General features: G+C 44.0%; 1 protein-coding gene and 1 long non-coding RNA gene across 7 annotated transcripts in view; one reads left to right on the top strand and one right to left on the bottom strand.

The window, feature by feature from the left end:
* The window catches only part of KCNIP1 (potassium voltage-gated channel interacting protein 1), a 235,320-nt gene that overhangs the window by 56,061 nt on the left and 161,744 nt on the right, over positions 1 to 17,515 (bottom strand). The window lies entirely within an intron of this gene.
* LOC129059620 (uncharacterized) lies at positions 78 to 15,916 on the top strand. 5 transcript variants are annotated; one of them, XR_010140071.1, is made up of 5 exons: positions 78 to 365; positions 917 to 1,008; positions 14,215 to 14,333; positions 14,640 to 14,783; positions 15,676 to 15,916. It is a non-coding gene; the product is annotated as an uncharacterized LOC129059620 (long non-coding RNA). The 5 variants fall into 5 exon arrangements; XR_010140072.1 differs by lacking the exons at positions 14,215 to 14,333; positions 14,640 to 14,783; positions 15,676 to 15,916 and adding exons at positions 2,369 to 2,578; positions 6,724 to 7,185 and having other exon boundaries at positions 692 to 1,008; XR_010140074.1 differs by lacking the exons at positions 14,215 to 14,333; positions 14,640 to 14,783; positions 15,676 to 15,916 and adding exons at positions 2,369 to 2,578; positions 6,976 to 7,197 and having other exon boundaries at positions 89 to 365.

Genomic DNA, 17,515 nt, shown 5'->3' with positions numbered 1-17,515 from the left:
TAGTTACCAGACAGCTTCAGAGAGAATTGTGATGTGTTGTGCTGGCCTCACCCATAGCTAATAATCCATCAAGACTCACATGCTCATAGGGCCGGAGCAGGAGACCCTAACTCCCTGGCTCCCACACTCCCCAGGCGCACCACATTTCAGCACGACGGACAGCGCAGCACTGGGGCGCGACTGGGGAGGCGGGGACCAATACCACGCTGTTTCAGCCCGGCTTTTTCAAATCTCTCGGGTCTCCGCCCTCATTTCCGTGCATTTTCGAAACGACTCTCACAGCAACCGAAGTCACAAAAACACATTGACAGAAAACGGGGAAGCTCCAGGGTTCGCTTACCGTCTGACAAGTCAATCAGCCCGAGGTAGTGCAAAAGTTTCAGGGAGGAGCACACGACCACCACTATTCCCAGTGTCTGGAGCCCTTCGGACTCGCCCTCTGCCCACATCCTCACAGCACCCTGGCGCACCGGCAAGCGCTAGGCGGTCATTCAAAGCCAGAAAACCAGGCTTCCAAGCCTCCCTTCCTGCTGTTCTAAAGTGCACGGTTTATTTTCCACCAGTCTCCCTGCCTCTTTCTGCCTCCCTCCCTTCCTTCCACTCCTCCCCCTCCCTCCACCTCTCTCCTCCTCCTAGCTGGTAATCTCTATGTTTCATAGTAATATTTGCTTTTATTTCCTCTTTTCCCAAGGCAATTTCTCCAAAGGTTTAACCAGTCCCTAATCTTCTGCTAGCTGAGCGTAACCATCACTGGCAACATCTCATGGCATATTCTCTCGGCAACTCAGAGAAAACGTGTGTCAATGTAGACCATTTCAAAGACATACAGAAAGAGCCCCATTGCTTTAGATCGCAGATAGATGGAGAGATGAAAGATACTTTTTCAAAGGGACAACAATTTGTCTTTACTTCCCAGTGAAAAACCCGACAAGCTGGTCTGGAACATATGTGGTCCCTGCTTTGACACAGTGAAATGTCCCTGGAAACTGTACCACCAGGAAAGCTATGGTAAGCTGGAGTGCGTCTACAGTTATATTTGTCTTTGGGAAGGTTTTATATTAGTATCAGAAATTATTAGATGGGTAGTCAGGCTGGCTATCACTGGGCAGCACTGAGTGAGCAAATGTTCTGGAAATGAAAGAAAGAATGAGGAGGCAAAAGAGTGATGCTGTCAGCATGTCCTAAACTTTTGGGCTCTGTGGGGGAAATTTCCCTTCTTCGTACACTGGATTGTCAGCAGTGAGCCTGGTGGGGAAAGGTGCTTGACATGGGGAAAAGGGAAGATTTCACTCTTAGAGTCACAGAGACCTGTCCTTGGGCAAGTTCCTAGATCTCCATGAGGCTCAGTTTCCTCTTCTTAAATAAACTTACCACAAATAAGAGAACCTGTGTAAAGTGTGGGAACAGAACAGGCACTTCATACATATTGGTGTCAGATTTTGAGAATACACTATATTGACAACACTGTGGAGCAAAGAGACTCTTGAATCATTGGTAGGAAGGTAAATTCATAAATAAATTGTATATATCCATTTATTCAGAAATTCCACTTGTAAGGATACCTACATATGCGCACAAATATATATGTACAAGGATATTGATTGCATCATTCGCTTATAACAGTAAAAGACTGAAAGAACTTACATGCTCATTCAGTGAGAAAACTGGTTCCATAAATTATAGTGCATACATAAAAGGAGTACCATGTGAGCCATTAAAAATAATGTGGCACATCCATGTATCTTTTCCTGGAAAGATACTAAAAATATACTATTAAATGAAAAAAAAAAACCCTAAGTTGTTTAGTACCACTATTACCAATGTTAATATTATTTTAATATTGGAAAGGAACACACACACACACACACATTGTCGTATACATAAAATATTTCCAAAAGGATACACTAATAATTGAGCATTTTAGTTGCCTCTGGAGAGAACTGAGGAACTGGATTCAGAGGGTGACTTTTGCTGAAATTTTCTCCTATGTATGTGCGTAATGGATTTAAAACAACAATAAACTAAGTGTGAATGCTGGTCTCTCCTCCTCTTCCTTCTTTGTGAAAAGGGAGACATAGTCTACATATTGGATTGAGACTCAGGAAAATCTTGTCTTCCCTGCTCTGTGTCTCTCCACTCTGTTCTTTGTGTCAATCTCCATTCTCATTGGTGTGTAGACAGTGATGTCCTGGGGTCAGCCCACTGCAGCTCATGAAAGCTAATTGTTAAATTTTCAGGAAATCAGCAAAGCAGTTGTTAAACCTTTGTCAGCTTGAAATCAGCCATGGTAGGGTGTTGACACCACAGAAATTAGCAAATGCTACAAATCAGTGTTTCTTCACCCTTCCCACTGTCTCTGAATTACCAGGATGCCACGCTACAATTCCAGATCCCATCTGCCCAGAAGAAAACCTGAGAAATTCACCTGCCCAGAGGTTTTTCTGACTTACTGTGTTTCCTCTCCTCTGGGGCCCTAGCAAGTGTAATAATTAACCCACCGTGCTTAATGGGATTTTAGGCATTCACATACCCAGATATACGGAACTAAATTAGAAGCAGGAAGACTTCCATGTTTCTGGTAAGTCAATGCTTTGTTCTCTTGGCTTATCTTAGCTGTATCTCTTCTAGGTTTCTATTTACTCCTTCCCCTCTCCCTACTGCTTCCTTCCCAACAACTCCCTGCCTTATAAAACTCATGCTGTTCCTGATCTTCCCTCCTGTGTATTCTCCCTTTTTGCAAGCTCATGCATAAGCTAGGCATAAGCTCTCCTCTCAAGCCATTTTCCTGGGCTCCCGTCCCAAGTTTTCATCTATTGCCCTTTTGTACTGCACACAAAACATTCCCAGTGAGGTCCCATCAACAGGTAATACTGAGCATCTGTTAGATATAAGGTCAGGTGCCAGGAATTAGACTTAATCCCTTACTGCTTTCTGGTATTTCTGGGAAAGAATGATGCAAGAAGGCAGAGTAGTGGTTCCCACTGTCTGCTTTGCTGTTACTGTGTAAAGACTTACATTCTTCCAAGAATTCTGACTTCACAGACAGGTCCCCTTCTGATTGTCTCCCAACCTTGAACTTTAGGAGCAACTGTGTCTCAGGTGAGTCACCTCAGTGGCAACCAGAAAGACTTACCTACTATTTCCTAGAAATGGTGAGGTGCCACTTCTTATCCCCAATAACGTCAGAAGGAAATCCAGGTCTCATAATAGTAGGTGTCTGAGTGACAACCCAAAGTCTACCTGCCTCCAAAGTCTGTGCTGTCCTCATATGTCCCAAGCTGAGTCTGTGATTTGGCATTTGTGAAAGATACAGGAATTGTTTATCAGAAAACCCGCCTTCTTCTCACATCCCAGTTCCATCAGAGCCACAAGGTTTCTGCACAAATCTCTCTACATGTAACCAGCTTTGAAATCTTTATTGAAGTTCCATCCTTCATTTGATGAGAAATGTTTGCCCTAATTGGAGCACTCATGGAATCTATTTCACAAATTGCTTTTTACTATTTCCATATAGAGTGTAAGGTGAATATGTTTGTATTGGAGATGTGAGCCTGCATAGATTTTGATATTTCTCTTACTAAATTTGTCCCAAATTACTATTTTATTTTTTTGGTCAAGAATCTTCACATTGTTGGTCCTCTTCAATTCCTTATCAATACTGACAGGCATTTTTTTTTCCCCTTAGGTCCATTTGCCTTAAAGAAACAAAGGTTTGGTTATTTGTGAAAAGGTTTCTCTGGGTGAGGATGATGTGTGTCGGGGGGATGTGGGGTTGTGGAGGGATTAGCTGGCCTCATGGAGCAGATACCTGACTTTTGTTATGATCCAGATATCATAAAAGACTGGATTCCAATTTAGGTCCTTGCATCTTGACAAATGAATACTGGTCATGGTCTGCAGGGTCCCTCAGGGGTCTTGGAAACCCAGATGGTCACCATCACAAATGCCAAGTTTTGCTAAACAATTTTAGCTCTGGGTTTAAATTTTGTCTCTGCCACTTACTAGATGTGTGACCAAGATAAGTCACTCAAGCTTTTGGAGCCAGTTTCCTTACCTGGGAATAATACTGATACCCATAGCATAGGGTTGTTACAATAACAAAATGAGATGATGCCATAAACTGCTCAGCAGAGTCCCTGATACCCAGTGAGTGGGAGTGTGGCACAGAGGTCCAGAGCACAATCTCTGGGTCAGAAGCCTATACTGACTCTTAACTCTGCCTCCTACTTAGCTCTGTGACTATGGTGAGTTACTTAACTTCTCTGTGCCTAAGTTTTCTCACCTGTAAAACAGAGACATTCACAGTATGTACTTCACAGAGTTGTTGTGAGATTAAGATGAATTAGTAATTATGCATAGAAAGAATAATGATATTAAGTATAATTATTACTGTTATTATTAACCATAAGCTAGAGGCAATAATGCTCAGCTGGGCCCCATGGACAAGTCATATATTGAGTATGTATAGTCTGGAGATCTGGATCTGGGCAGAGGAAGGAGTGTTACTTCAGGTAGGGGAATCAGACTTCCTCTGGAAATTGCTGGGTGCATGAACTCCAATTCTCCAGCCACAAATCTTTCTTCCAGGCAAATGTTTTCAGCTGAGTATGATTTGTTTTTGCTTAAACTTCACTTGAGTATCGGCCTCTAGCAGTCACAAAATCAAATGCAATTTTAGCTAGCTACTTCTGCTGCTCTCAGCTTGCTTGTTGCTGTGTAACCTGAAGTAAATGGAAAGGCCCTGTGGTGCAGTGTCCCACAAGATTGGAGCAGTTCACTTAGTTATCTGAAAACACATGTGAAGTGCGACATCCATGTGCCCTTGACTCAACAGGGCTTGCTGCTGCCATGGGGGCTTTCTGAGTGGTTCTCCTGGTAAGGTACTGTCTAAACCTCATTTGGAAAAACTAATTTGATAGGGGCCTCATTTTCCAGAATGTTCTGCTGCAGTCGGTATTAAAATAATGCCAATAATTGCACTTGAAGTTTTCTTTTCTTTAAAAGGTGTGAAAGAAATGAAAGAACTCCTCAGAGCACCATCTCAGAGCTCCTGATTCTATCAGAAAGCAATTAGTTAACTGCAAGATGGTTATGGTTCAGAGAGAAAATCATTACCATTCCCATCACTGACGAAAATGGGAAAATGATTCGTGTGTTCTTTATCTTAGCCTTTATCTTGGTGCCCTTTTGTGGGTGCAGGATGGGTTTGCTTAAATTAGTTATATAATGATAACAATTGCACAATAATAATGATATCTCCCTTCCTCCCTCCCTCCCACCTGTAATCCTTTCCTTTCCTTCCCTTTCCTTTCCTTTCTTTTCCTTTCCTTTCCTTTCCTTCCTTTCCCTCCCTTCCTCCCCCACCTCTCCCTCCCCCCGCCTCCCTCACTCCCTCCCTCCCTTCTTCCTCCCTTCCTTCTTTCCTCTTCCTCCCTCCTTTCCGCTCTCTCTCTTTTCTTAGATATTCACAGTCCACCCAAGCTCTTGCACCTGTTGGACACTGCAGATAGATAAAAAGTCTTACCTATTAGGAAGTTCACACCTAAACTTACCTATTAGGAAGTTCACCTAAAAGTCTAAAATGTCCTTTAGGATTTTTAATTTGCAAAGTTCTGTTTAACCTTTTACATCTATTTGCATGTTGCAGTTTCTCAATAAATACTTGTTGAAACAATACTATGCCACTCTCCACAATCTACTTTTGAGTTAGGATACGGCATTATTTCTGTTTTACAGATAAGAAAATGGGGGCAAAGAGAGAGAAACTAAATGTCATTAGGATTTTCCATGGAGCAGGCACTGTGCTGGGCTCTGCACAGTTTTCTCCTCTATGTTAATTATTACAACCACTAATGATGTTTTTAGTGGTGTCAACTTACAGAGCAATTCATTTTATTTTATTTTATTTTAGAGACGGGGGCTTGCTCTGTTGCCAGGCTGGAGCGCAGTGGCACAATCTCAGCTCACTGCAACCTCCGCCTTCTGGGTTCAAGTGATTCCCCTGCCTCAGCCTCCTGAGTAGCTGGGACTACAGGTGCGTGCCACCATGCCCGGCTAATATTTTTGTATTTTTTAGTAGAGACGGGGTTTCACCATGTTTACCAGGGTGGTCTCGATCTCCTGACCTCGTGATCTGCCCGCCTTGGCCTCCCAAAGTGCCAGGATTACAGGCATGAACTACTGCACCTGGCCATTTATTTTTATTTATTTATATATGTATATTTTTGAGACAGGGTCTCACTCTGTTGCCCAGGCTGGAGTTCAGTGGTGTAATCATGGTTCACTGCAGCTTCAGCCCCCTGGGCTCAAGTGATCCCCCCACCTCAGCCTCCCAAATAGCTGGAACTACAGGTGCAGGCAGCAAGCCCAGCTAATTAAAAAACATTCTAGACATAGAGGTCTCACTATATTGCCCAGGCTGGTCTAGAACTCCTGGGCTCAAGTGATCCTCCTGCCTCAGCTCCCAAAGTGTTGGGATTACAGGTGGGAGCCACTGTACCCAGCCCAGAGCACTTTTAGACAGATGCTGAAAGGTTAAAAAAAAAAAAAAAATCCTCAGCGCATCTAGCTACAAGGCCGTTTCAGAATCTATCATTGGGAAGAGGTGTTGTGCTTTAAGCAGCACCTTGTGGAATCCAGCAGGGCTGGCTCTCCACCCCAGGTTATCTGTCCCTCAAGAGTTAATTCTCAAAGTCAGGTCTGCTTATTTGATTTTATTATCAGCTCCATGGAGACTGGGGAGGAAGGAGGGAAGACAACTGGAGAGAAGCTTCCTGGTTTTCCCCTGGCATTTTAGAAAACTCTCTGAACAATCATTCCAAGCATCCTGGGAGATCAATTTTGGGAGGATCTTGAACCCTGCTTCCGGGATTCCATGTACTATGAGATAAATTTCAGAACCTACTCTCCCAAAATGTCAGCCTGCAGGGCCCATTCTTCATTCTCCATCTCATCAGTATCCCCCTCCCCTACTAGGGTTCCAAGCTGACAGGTGGAGATGTAGGTCTCTCTGCTGAAAACAGGCTGGAGAACGGGAGTCGATGCCTCTCGGCAGGGAGGAATAATGAGCACATTCATTAATGACTGCACCATGTTCCTGTGGATTGTCAGCACCAATCATTTGTTGCTTTGAACAAAATGTAACTGTTGTCAATGGAAAGCCATTTGCAAATAAAGCCAGTGAGTAATGATATTTAGATATCCATTGACATGTTTCAATTTTTACTTTCTTTGTCTAGAAGGGATCAGAATTTCTACAGAAATTCCAATTCAATACACACATTTATAATCAAACCTGTGGATGTAACTTAACTATTAAATATTTCCCTCCTTCCCTCCCTCCCTCCCTCCCTCCCTTCTTTCCTTCCTTCCTTCCTTCCTTCCTTCATTCCTTCCTTCCTCATTGCTTTCCTCTTGGGAATAAATTGCCAGGTATGTTGCTAAATCCCCTACAATGTCCAGAACAGCCCCCATCACAATGAAATATCTGTCCCAAGATGTCAGTAGTGCAGAGGTGGAGACAACCTGCTTTAGCATTTATCCCAGGAATAAAACTGCTGTGTCACAGGATCTATGCACCTTTTACTAAGTCTTGCCAAATTGTTTCCCAAAGTTGTTTTACTAATTTACCCCCAACCTAGTAGTATGTGTAAGAGCTCTCACTACCCACCCCCACCGCCATTTTACAGATTAAAAACTTGAGGCTTTGGAGGGTGTGGAGTAACTTGGACAAGGGTGTAGAGTGACAGGGACATTAATAAAGCTTTGAAAGTGACATAGGTGTTATATCTCCCTGCGAGGACACAGCCCAGGAAGATAAATTCAGTCCTTCCATATAAGAGATATTTACAAAGTCTTAATTACATATCAGGAATTATACCTTACACATGTCTTCTCAAATCTTCCCCCAACTGTACAAGATAGTATCAGAGCCCACTTAACAGCATGGGCTTTGAAACCAGCTAGAACAGATACTAGGTCCCAGAGTGGTTATTCACTAGCCCTGTGCCTCAGGAAAGTTACTTGAGCTTGCTAAGTTTCTTTTCCTCATGTGTGAAACAGGAACCATGGTAGACCTACGTCACTGTATCGTTGTGATGGAGATAATACAATAGGCGATCCATAAATATTAGCTGTCATGGTTGTCATCATCACCACTCTCACTTAACAGATCAGGAATAGAGCCTCAGTGTTTAAGTTGCAAAAGGTCACAGCTAGTAAGTGGTAGAACTAGAATTTGAACTCGTGTCTGTCTGACTCCAAAGTTTGTCTCACTGTAACTGTGTCAAGTCTGTTACCCAAGAGGGGAGGACTCCTAGCCCCACCCCACCAGTTTAGACTAATCAGGGTTGGGCGGGGGCAGCACATATGAATTACTAAAACTCAGAATTCATCAAACACTTTTAAATAACACATTTTCATGGTATCATGAATATTTAGTAACTCAACTAAGAAAAACAAATGTTGTCAAGATATCAGTTGCCTGGGGACCTGCTATAATACATAGTCCAGGATGATCTGTAATTAGAGTGTGGACTGCATGAAAATGGTGATTCTATAGGTTCTGAAAACAACCTCTTCTCTTACAAATTATAAATATCTCCTTTACCATATTATTGCTATCCATCTGCTTCAACCTTGAAGACAAACCAACTAAAACCTATTGCCTAGGCAAAGATCACAGATTTTGAATTAGTGGTGTCAGAATGAACAATGCTTGCCTTCCTACACCCTGTTTGCAATCAAATCCTCCAATTTCTCCTCTATTTTCTGCCCCCCTCCCTCCTGGGAAGACATTTGTCTTCAGAGGCTGGCAATGAGGCATTTGCCATTAGACACACTATGACATATTTTAAATATGCTCCAAGAAGCCGAGGCTAAATTACACTGGTGAGTTATTAAAAACAGCTCTCAATGCTATTATTATTTATTGCATTTGCAACTCTCAGCAGCAGCTGATTACACTGCTTAATCTTATATTTTTTTAAAATTCCCCACCCTGAAATTAATTCTCCCCACAATGAATAAGCAAGGTCAGGCACACTGAGCATCCTTTGGAAGCACTTGGATTCTGGGAAGGAATTTGATGGACAGCCCTGGGGCAGAGCCTCAGTTTCTCCAGGGGAGGAAGTCCTTCACTTGAAATATGGACATCTCTTTTCTGAACCCCTTCGAGAGGGAGTTCTCCAAATCACAGGCCTCACCACACCAGTCCCTTCCATGCTGTCTCTGCAGCTGCCGTATGTTGCTGTCATTGAAAGGCCTCTGTGATCTGGCCCCTGCCTCCCTCCCCAGCCTCATCTCTCACAGCCCCATGTCCTCATCCAGGACTCAGTCCTCGAAGTGACTTGCATTTTGTTTCCAGTGCCAGGCTCTGCCCTCTGAGCCTTTGCATATGCTGGTCCTTTCACCTGAAATTCTGCCTCCACCCTTATTTTCTTGGCCAATACCTTTTCCTTCCAGAAGCAGCTTAGGGAATATCTCCTTAGTGAAGCCTCCAGTGAGGAACAGAAGGATTTCTTCTCCACATCCATAAAACTGCACCCCTCCATCTATTGTAGCACTCAACACACTGTGTTGTCACTGTGTATTTGTGTCTCTTTTTTGTTATATTGTGAACTGCTTGAGAGCAACTGTAGTTTACTGTCTAAGCTTTACTGTCTAAGCTCCCAGCATAGGCCCAGCACAAAGAAAGTGCTTTGAGAATTAAGAGCTAAAAAATAGAAGTAATGTAGTAGTAAAGAAAGAGCCAAAGCTCTTGAATGAGGCATTTATTCATTCACTCATTCATTTATTCAACAAATATTTATTAAGCATCTATTATGAGCCAGGCTCTGTGCTAAGCACTAGGGATGCAATGATTAAAAATCAATGGTTTTAATACTAATGGCATACTGGGGGAGACAGACATAACTCAAATAATAGCATAAGTATATCATATAAGCCGTGATTAGTGCCATAAAGGAAAAATACTCAGGGCCATGACAGCATAAAGATAAGGCCCAACCCAGGCTGGAGTTTGCATAGTGATTTTCATCAGGGCTGCCCTCCTTGAGGAAGTGATGCTTCAGCTAAGAGCTGAAGCAGGAATAGGCATTAACTAGGTGGTAGGTGGGGCAAGAACATTTAAAGCAAAAGAGACAGCAAGTGTAAAGGTTCTGAGGGCTGTGGGGGCCTAAGTGCTGAAAAGGTGTCTAGGAACAAACCAAAGGTTAGTACTAGGGCCCAGGGAACAGGCAAAGGTGGAGGTGGTGTGCGACAGATCAGGTTGGGAGGCACCCAGGGGCCATGCCATGCAGAATATTGTAGACTGTGTTAAGGATTTGTCTAGCCTGGCCACAATGGGTTTTAAGCAAAGGAACAACATTTTGAGCGTGGATGTGTGTGTGTTTTAAACCATCTGCAATGCAGAGAACAGAATGGGGGACAAGGTACACAGAGATTGTGGGGTATGAACTTCCAGATTGCTTCAGAAGACACAGGGACAAGGTGGTGTTAATGCCTAAAGGACCACAGGGAGGTGGGGAGACTTCCAGAGGTCCTCAGGGAGACACCTGGACCATGTGTCAGGTTCACAGGTCTGCTCCGATGTCCTCTTCTTTTTTTAAATTTTTTTTTGTTTTTTTGAGACAGAGTCTCACTCTGTCACCCAGGCTGGAGTGCAATGGTGTGATCTCAGCTCACTGCAACCTCCACCTTCCAGGTTCAAGCAATTCTCCTGCCTCAGCCTCCTGAGCAGCTGGGACTACAGGTGTGCTGCATCACCACACCTGGCTAAATTTTTGTATTTTAGTAGAGATGGGGTTTCACCATGTTGCCCAGGGTGGTCTTGAACTCCTGAGCTCAGGCGGTCCACCCACTTCGGCCTCCCAAAGTGCTGGGATTACAGGCATGAGCCATTGCGCCTGGCCCAGGATGTTCTCTTCCAAAGTAGGAGCTCCTGCTGGGGGAGGCTTAGCCTTACTTGGATTAACCAAATTGGTGCAGGGAGAAGGGGCTCTGCTTTAGAGCAGAGCTCCCAGGGAAACTGAGATCAGGCCAATTCTATAATTTATAGTTTATGCCTCTAGGGTAGTGGGGTCAGAGAACTGAACCCTTCCCTGTAAGTTCTTGCCCTAACTTCTAAGTCCTTGGAAGGGTTAGGTCAGCCCATCCTAGGCTTAATTTGCTACCTTAGGAAGAATCAGACCATGGGAGGTCATCTACCTTCATCTTTCAATTTCATCCAACAATCCATGCATCCATCTCTCTCTCTGTCCATCTGTCCATCCATCCATCTATTCATCCATCCATCCATGCATTCATCCAACAAATATTCACTGAGAAAATATTAGAGGATGGTCTAGAACCTGGCCTTTCGATCCTCAATATAGTATGTGTTCTGCGCTTGTCCACATTTGCCCAATTTGACTTACTGTTTGTCAGCTATAGGTAAGGGATGAAGTCTGGCCCAGACTCTGCCAAAAAATTTTGTTCTTTCAGTTCTCTGGTTGCTGAATTGGAGCCCCAGGCAAACCCTGCATTCTTCTCTCCTGGTTTAATTGGTCCATTATTTTAAACTTTTGTAGATAAGGGAATAAAAAAGTCAGTGGAATATTGTATTCATCACATTCAAATTAATATGCTCCATTACCACAAAGACAAGGAGTATGGTTGTAATATTTTCTCAAACTTTTAATTGAACAGAGCATGGGAGGGGGAAAAGCGAAAATGGAAACCACCAAGCTCAGATGTTGTTTTTCACCTTCTCAAAATGTGTGCTGTTTGTAATCCACTCATCTCATTAGTGTTAATTATGACCTAAAATAAAATGGCATTTAACACTGTGCTGAGACTTTAATTAAAGCCAAATCTTCATACCCAGGAACTCTCTGAAGTCCGAGATAGTTACTCTAAAATGGTATAACCTTCTGCTGAGCCAGCGGTATCCACACACTCACTCCATCCCCTGCTGCTGGAAGCCCGCTACTTCCATCTACCATCCATCCATCCATCCTTTCAACAAATTAATTTAAGGTAGTTCTGGGGAAAGAAAATGAATATTTATTAAATACCACTTTATTACTTTAAATACATTCTATGCAGCCTAATGTAGCACCAAGGACTTAGGAATATTCAAGTAAGGACCGTGAGTATTAGTGTATGCATTATCTCGTTTAATCTTCAAAATAGTCTCATGAAGTAAGGACAAATTATTATATTTATTTTACAAGAGGTAAAACTGAGGTCCAGAGAGATTTGAAAACCTGCCCTAAATCATTGACGGCATGTTTTCCTGCTTTACCCTGCTGAGCTAGAAAGAGTAATCTGAATTATCTAAATGTATTCATTCATTCGTTCATTCATTCATTCAATAGAGATCGCCCACTATGTGTCAGATCTATGCTAGGGCCTAGAGAGACCCCAGTCCCTTTATTCACATGTTCAGTGGGGGCAGGCCGACAACTGGTAAATATGACAAGACTGTGATGAGAAAGAGAAGCAGGAGGGCTGTGGGGCTAGGATGCAGGGACACCCAGCCCAGCCTGGGAATCCAGGAAGGGTTCCCCAAGAAGGTAAGACTAGTGGAACAATTTTATCCATAATTCCTACAGAAGGACCCACTCAGAGGGTGGCCTAGTGATTCTTTCAGAGATTGTGGCAACCCCAAAACCAGCTTTCCAGAAGCAAGTGTGGTGCAGGGCCCATCCAGCCAGACTGCAGGTAGCCTGCACCTGGGAACCACCTTCAGGAAGCATGCTAATGACTGACCCCATTCATCTGGGCTGCCTGGCATCAGAATCTGTGGATAATACTGAAACATTAGTGTCTCGAACAGATTAGGCACTAGTAAGGAGTGGCACATCCCTCCTTCCCCATCATGGTTTCCCAACTCTTGTCTGGTTTCTGGGTTCTGGAACCTGAGCCAAGCATGCTGGCTGCACTGGGCTCCTCCCCTGTATGCCAGTCTCTTTATTTGAAGGAAAAGTAAATGCAAGAGAGCAATTACTGATCTGGTCAAGAATTCAGAGATTTCTAGGGCTGACATGGTGCTGGAACAACCAACCTGCTCATCGACAGGGGAGGAGGCTGTGGCCCAGACCAGGCAGGCCACCTGTCCTGTGTCATACAGCAGAACCAGCCCAGGACTCCTGACTCTAGTCTGGTGGTAGTTCCTTTGTCCTAGCAGGGACCAGTGGAGAACATTTTAGGAGAGGTCAGGATGCTGAAGAAAATGATTCTTGCCCATAGATTAGCTTCCTGTTTACCAAACTTTGCCTTCCCTCCTTACCTGCCCTCCCCGGCCAGGAGCTTGGCTGCACAGCTACTCTTTCTGCCTGTGACTTGCCCATCAGCTCAATACTTAACCTCTTAGAGAGTTCTCCTTTCAAGCTTCATCTTCAGGGAAAACGGACGCAGTTTCAAGGAAAAGTGCATATTGCATTTCTGCAGCCCCACATCTATTACCTGTGATTTCCTTTAGGGATAAAACCTGTGAATCAAAGTGGCCAGTGTGATCCTTGGATAATCCCTCAGTCACTGTGATTGGTTTGGGGATGGACATATGAGCCCATCGGAGCCAATGAGATTCTGTAAAATGTTGAAGTTCAGTTACCTGAGCCAATAAATTCCCTTTTGTTTAAGTGATTCTGGGTTGGCTTTCCTGGTACTTGCAACCTGAAGAGTCCTGAATGGTGAAGTAATAAAAACAGTAACTCAAGTAATATTAATTGGCTGCTTACTCTGTGCTAGGTACTGTGTAAACTTCTTCCATTTGTGAACTTATTTGGCATCCCCAGCAACCTTACGGGATAGTCAATATTGTTATCCTTACATTGTGCCTAGTGAGGTTTAAATAACACAGGCTGCTGCCCAGCAGGTAAGTGATGGAGCTGGGCATTGAACCTGAGCAGCCTGGCTCTAGAGCCCATGTTCTCAACCACAATGCAATACTGCCCCTTGGTACACACTCTTCAGCTAGAGCCCCAGGAAACTTCTCTTCCATTTGCTGGTCTGGTGGAGACACAGTTCCCAACTCAGTCAAATTCTAAAGAAGGACCGGATGAATTTCATTAGGTCTCCATGGAGAAGGCAGTTTGCTTATGCAAATTCATCCCTCCCAGGGGCCTGCCTACCACACTATGCCTGAACTTCTATCATTAGATATGTGTTTCTTCAGATTGCTAAGAGTAATTATGGTTCCAATAATGACAGTTTTTTTTTTCTTTGAGACAGAGTTTCACTCTTGTTGCCCAGGCTGGAGTGCAATGGCACGATCTTGGCTCACTGCAACCTCCGCCTCCCAGCTTCAAGCAATTCTCCTGCCTCAGCCTCCCGGGTAGCTGGGATTACAGGTGCCTGCCACCCCGCCCAGCTTATTTTATATTTTTAATAGAGAAGGGGTTTCTCCAACATTGGTCAGGCTGGTCTGAAACTCCTGACCTCATGATCCGCCCACCTTGGCCTCTCAAAGTGCTGGGATTACAGGCGCGAGCCACCACCCCCAGCCGACAGTTTTTACTTTTTAAGATACCTGTTTCTTACCAGGCCTTTCTTTGAGCACTTTGTATATATTATCTCATTTACTTCGTAAAGAAGAGGAAAGTAAGGCCAACTATCATGTTGGAAGTCACAGAACAATGATGTATTCACTTCCTCAGAGTCTGCTGGAGGACACACCCTGGCTCCTGGCCTCTTGGCCTGCAGTCTGCTGGAGGGAGAAGTGCGCAGGGGCCCAGCGAGCAGACCACCTGAGGATGGCCAGATGGAATCGCTGCTCCAACCACAGATGCTGGGACAGGGAGGTAAACCACGGCCCATGATATCCCTTGGTCTGGCAGAGATCAAGAGTGAAAGCACAGACTTCTTAGAGCTAGCAGCTAGCAAAAAGACCAGATGAAAGTACCCCAAAATGTTAATGCTGGATTTCTTTGCTGCTTGGATTATTTGGGATACTTATTTTCATTCTTATTCTTTCATATCTTTGCTATATTTTATGCAATGAGCTGACTTACGCTTATAATTGTAAACAAAACAAGACAAAACAAAATGACAGCCCATTATGAAAATTATAATAGGAACCAGTAATAAAAGGAATCAGGCATTCTTGGAGGTTCCTTGGAGTGGCTCCAGGGCCAGGGCAGGAGATGCTCAAAGCAAGCCTAAGCATCTTTTGGTGCCAACAGTAAAGAAGTGCTCAAACACACACACACACACACACACACACACACAAACACACACAAAACCCAAACCCCTCAATGATGGGGACATAGGAGCCAACTGCAAGAGCCCCAATACCCAAAGGTGGAGTAATTTGAGCAACAAAAGAAGTAAAATACTATTGGATTATAACCCAAAGTGTCAACATAAATATCCATGAGCTCATATTAATATAAACAAATCTCTTATGCAGAATAATTCCCAATAATTCATGAAGATGGCCCACGCTCAAGAACGGTCTATAACTTCCCACTCCTTCAGTGTGAGTTGCACACAGTGACTTCCTTCCAAAGAGCCCAGTGTGCAAGAGGGGAGGGAGGAAAATGACTTCACAGCAGAGAAACCTGACAAACACAATCTTAGCCAGGTGATCGAGGTCACCTTCAGCAGTAATAGGTGGTGTTGATAACATGCACTCTTCAAATGATGTGATGTGAATGGCACTTTACCTCTGTGCTCTTCCTCCCCAAACCCCAGTGCAATCATCAGAAAAACTTCAGATAAGACCCAGTTGAGGGACATTCTACAGTCATCTGCCCAATATCTCCTTAACATTGTCAAGGTCATCAAAACAGAGGGAAGCCTAAGAAACTGTCATAGCCAAGAGGAGTCTAAGGAGACACGCCTACTAAATGGAATGTGGGAACCTGAACTAGAAGAAGGACTTCAAATAAAAACTAAGGAAGTCTGAGTTAAGTATGGACTTGAGCAAATAATAATATCGCAACATTTGTCCATTAGTAGTGACAGTGTTAACCTAAGCTGTTACCAAAGGGGGTTGCTGGGTGTGCAGGATATGGGAACTCTCTTACTATCTTTGAAGTTTTTCTGTAACTATAATTTAAAACTATTCTAAAATGGAAAGTTTGTTTTGAAAAGCTAGATAGGAACAGAACATGGCAGGAGAGACAGGCATATTACAAAGGCTTGGGATGATCTCTCAGGTCAGCTGGAGAAATGGCTTAACCCCCAGTGACTCTTTGACTTTTTTTCCAGAAAAAAAAAATCTAGACTTCTGTAAATAAATCTGTCTGCTGGACTGGAAGGGGACAAGGTTATTGTATCTAACTAGCCTTCCCCAAATCCCACAGGGGCCTCATGGCAGTTAGATTCATTAAGTCAGCATTTTCTAATGATTAACACTGATCAATAAGCCACTGGGTCTGTTCTTTAAATCAATTGCCCCATTAATGAGAATGAAAGCACCATTTTATTACCCAAGCCCTGGCCCTTTTGCAGAAAAGGCTTCTGGGGGTTTGGGCTTCCATTCCCCGTGCTGTGTATTAGGTTAATTACTCTCCCACTCAGGTCTTCCAAGCCTGATGCCTGTGACTTGGAACAAAATGAGCTACAGGGAAAGACTTCTAGCAAAATGGGTTAGAGGCTTTCACTGAGTGAGACACTCAGTTAGTTCGGGAGTCAACTAAATTTTACCAAGGACCTACTGAGTGCTCGGGCTGCTGCTCAAATACCACCTCTGTAGAGAGACCTCCCTTTACCATCTTGTCTAAAACATCAATGCCCCCATGCTCTCTGGCCCCTGCTTTAGTTTTCTTTGGAGTATTTATCACTACTAGATGTTATATTTAACTGTTCGTTTGTCTTTTTGCTTTGCTCCCCACTAAACTGAAAACCCCTTGAGGACAGGGTGTCTTGTCTGCCTTATTCATCCCCAAAATCTAGCCAATAGTAGAGCTCAATAAATAGTTTTGAATAAAAGAATGCAGAGGGCCGGCAGTGGTGGCTCACGCCTGTAATCCTAGCACTTTGGGAGGCCGAGGCAGGTGGATTGCCTGAGCTCAGGAGTTTGAGACCAGCCTGGGCAAAACAGTGAAACCCCATCTCTACTAAATACTGAGGGTACAGAAATGAATGGGACCCAACCTCTACCCTCCTAGATCTTATAGTGCAGTGGGGAGATGAGCACTTGCACAGGGAGGAATTATAATGCAGAGAGGGAAATGCTAGGGAGGGGGCTCAGTGAGAATTGAAGAAGGGAACCGAGCCTGTTTTGGGAGGTTAGGAAAGCCTTCCTAGGAGAAGGGACATCTAAGATGACCTGCAGGTAGAGCAGACATGTGCCAGAAGAAAAGAAGAGAAACCGAGCTGTTCAGACATAGAGTGCAGGATGTGCAAGAGTGGATGGGGGTGCAGGAAGAGGAGCCCATTGGTCAGATGGCCAGAACACAGAGTGTAGGGGGGAGTCACAGGATGAGGCTGGAGACGTGGGCAGGGCAGATCACAAGGCCTTGGCAGTGTCTGGCTAACACTGAGGGTGGGATCCTGGAGGTGGTGGGGAGCTGTAGGAGAAAGTGGC

Source organism: Pongo abelii, chromosome 4 (genome assembly GCF_028885655.2).
Source record: "Pongo abelii isolate AG06213 chromosome 4, NHGRI_mPonAbe1-v2.0_pri, whole genome shotgun sequence".
In the NCBI taxonomy this organism is placed as follows: domain Eukaryota; kingdom Metazoa; phylum Chordata; class Mammalia; order Primates; family Hominidae; genus Pongo; species Pongo abelii.
Note: the sequence above shows the minus strand (reverse complement) of the source record. Positions and strands in the feature narration are given on the sequence as shown.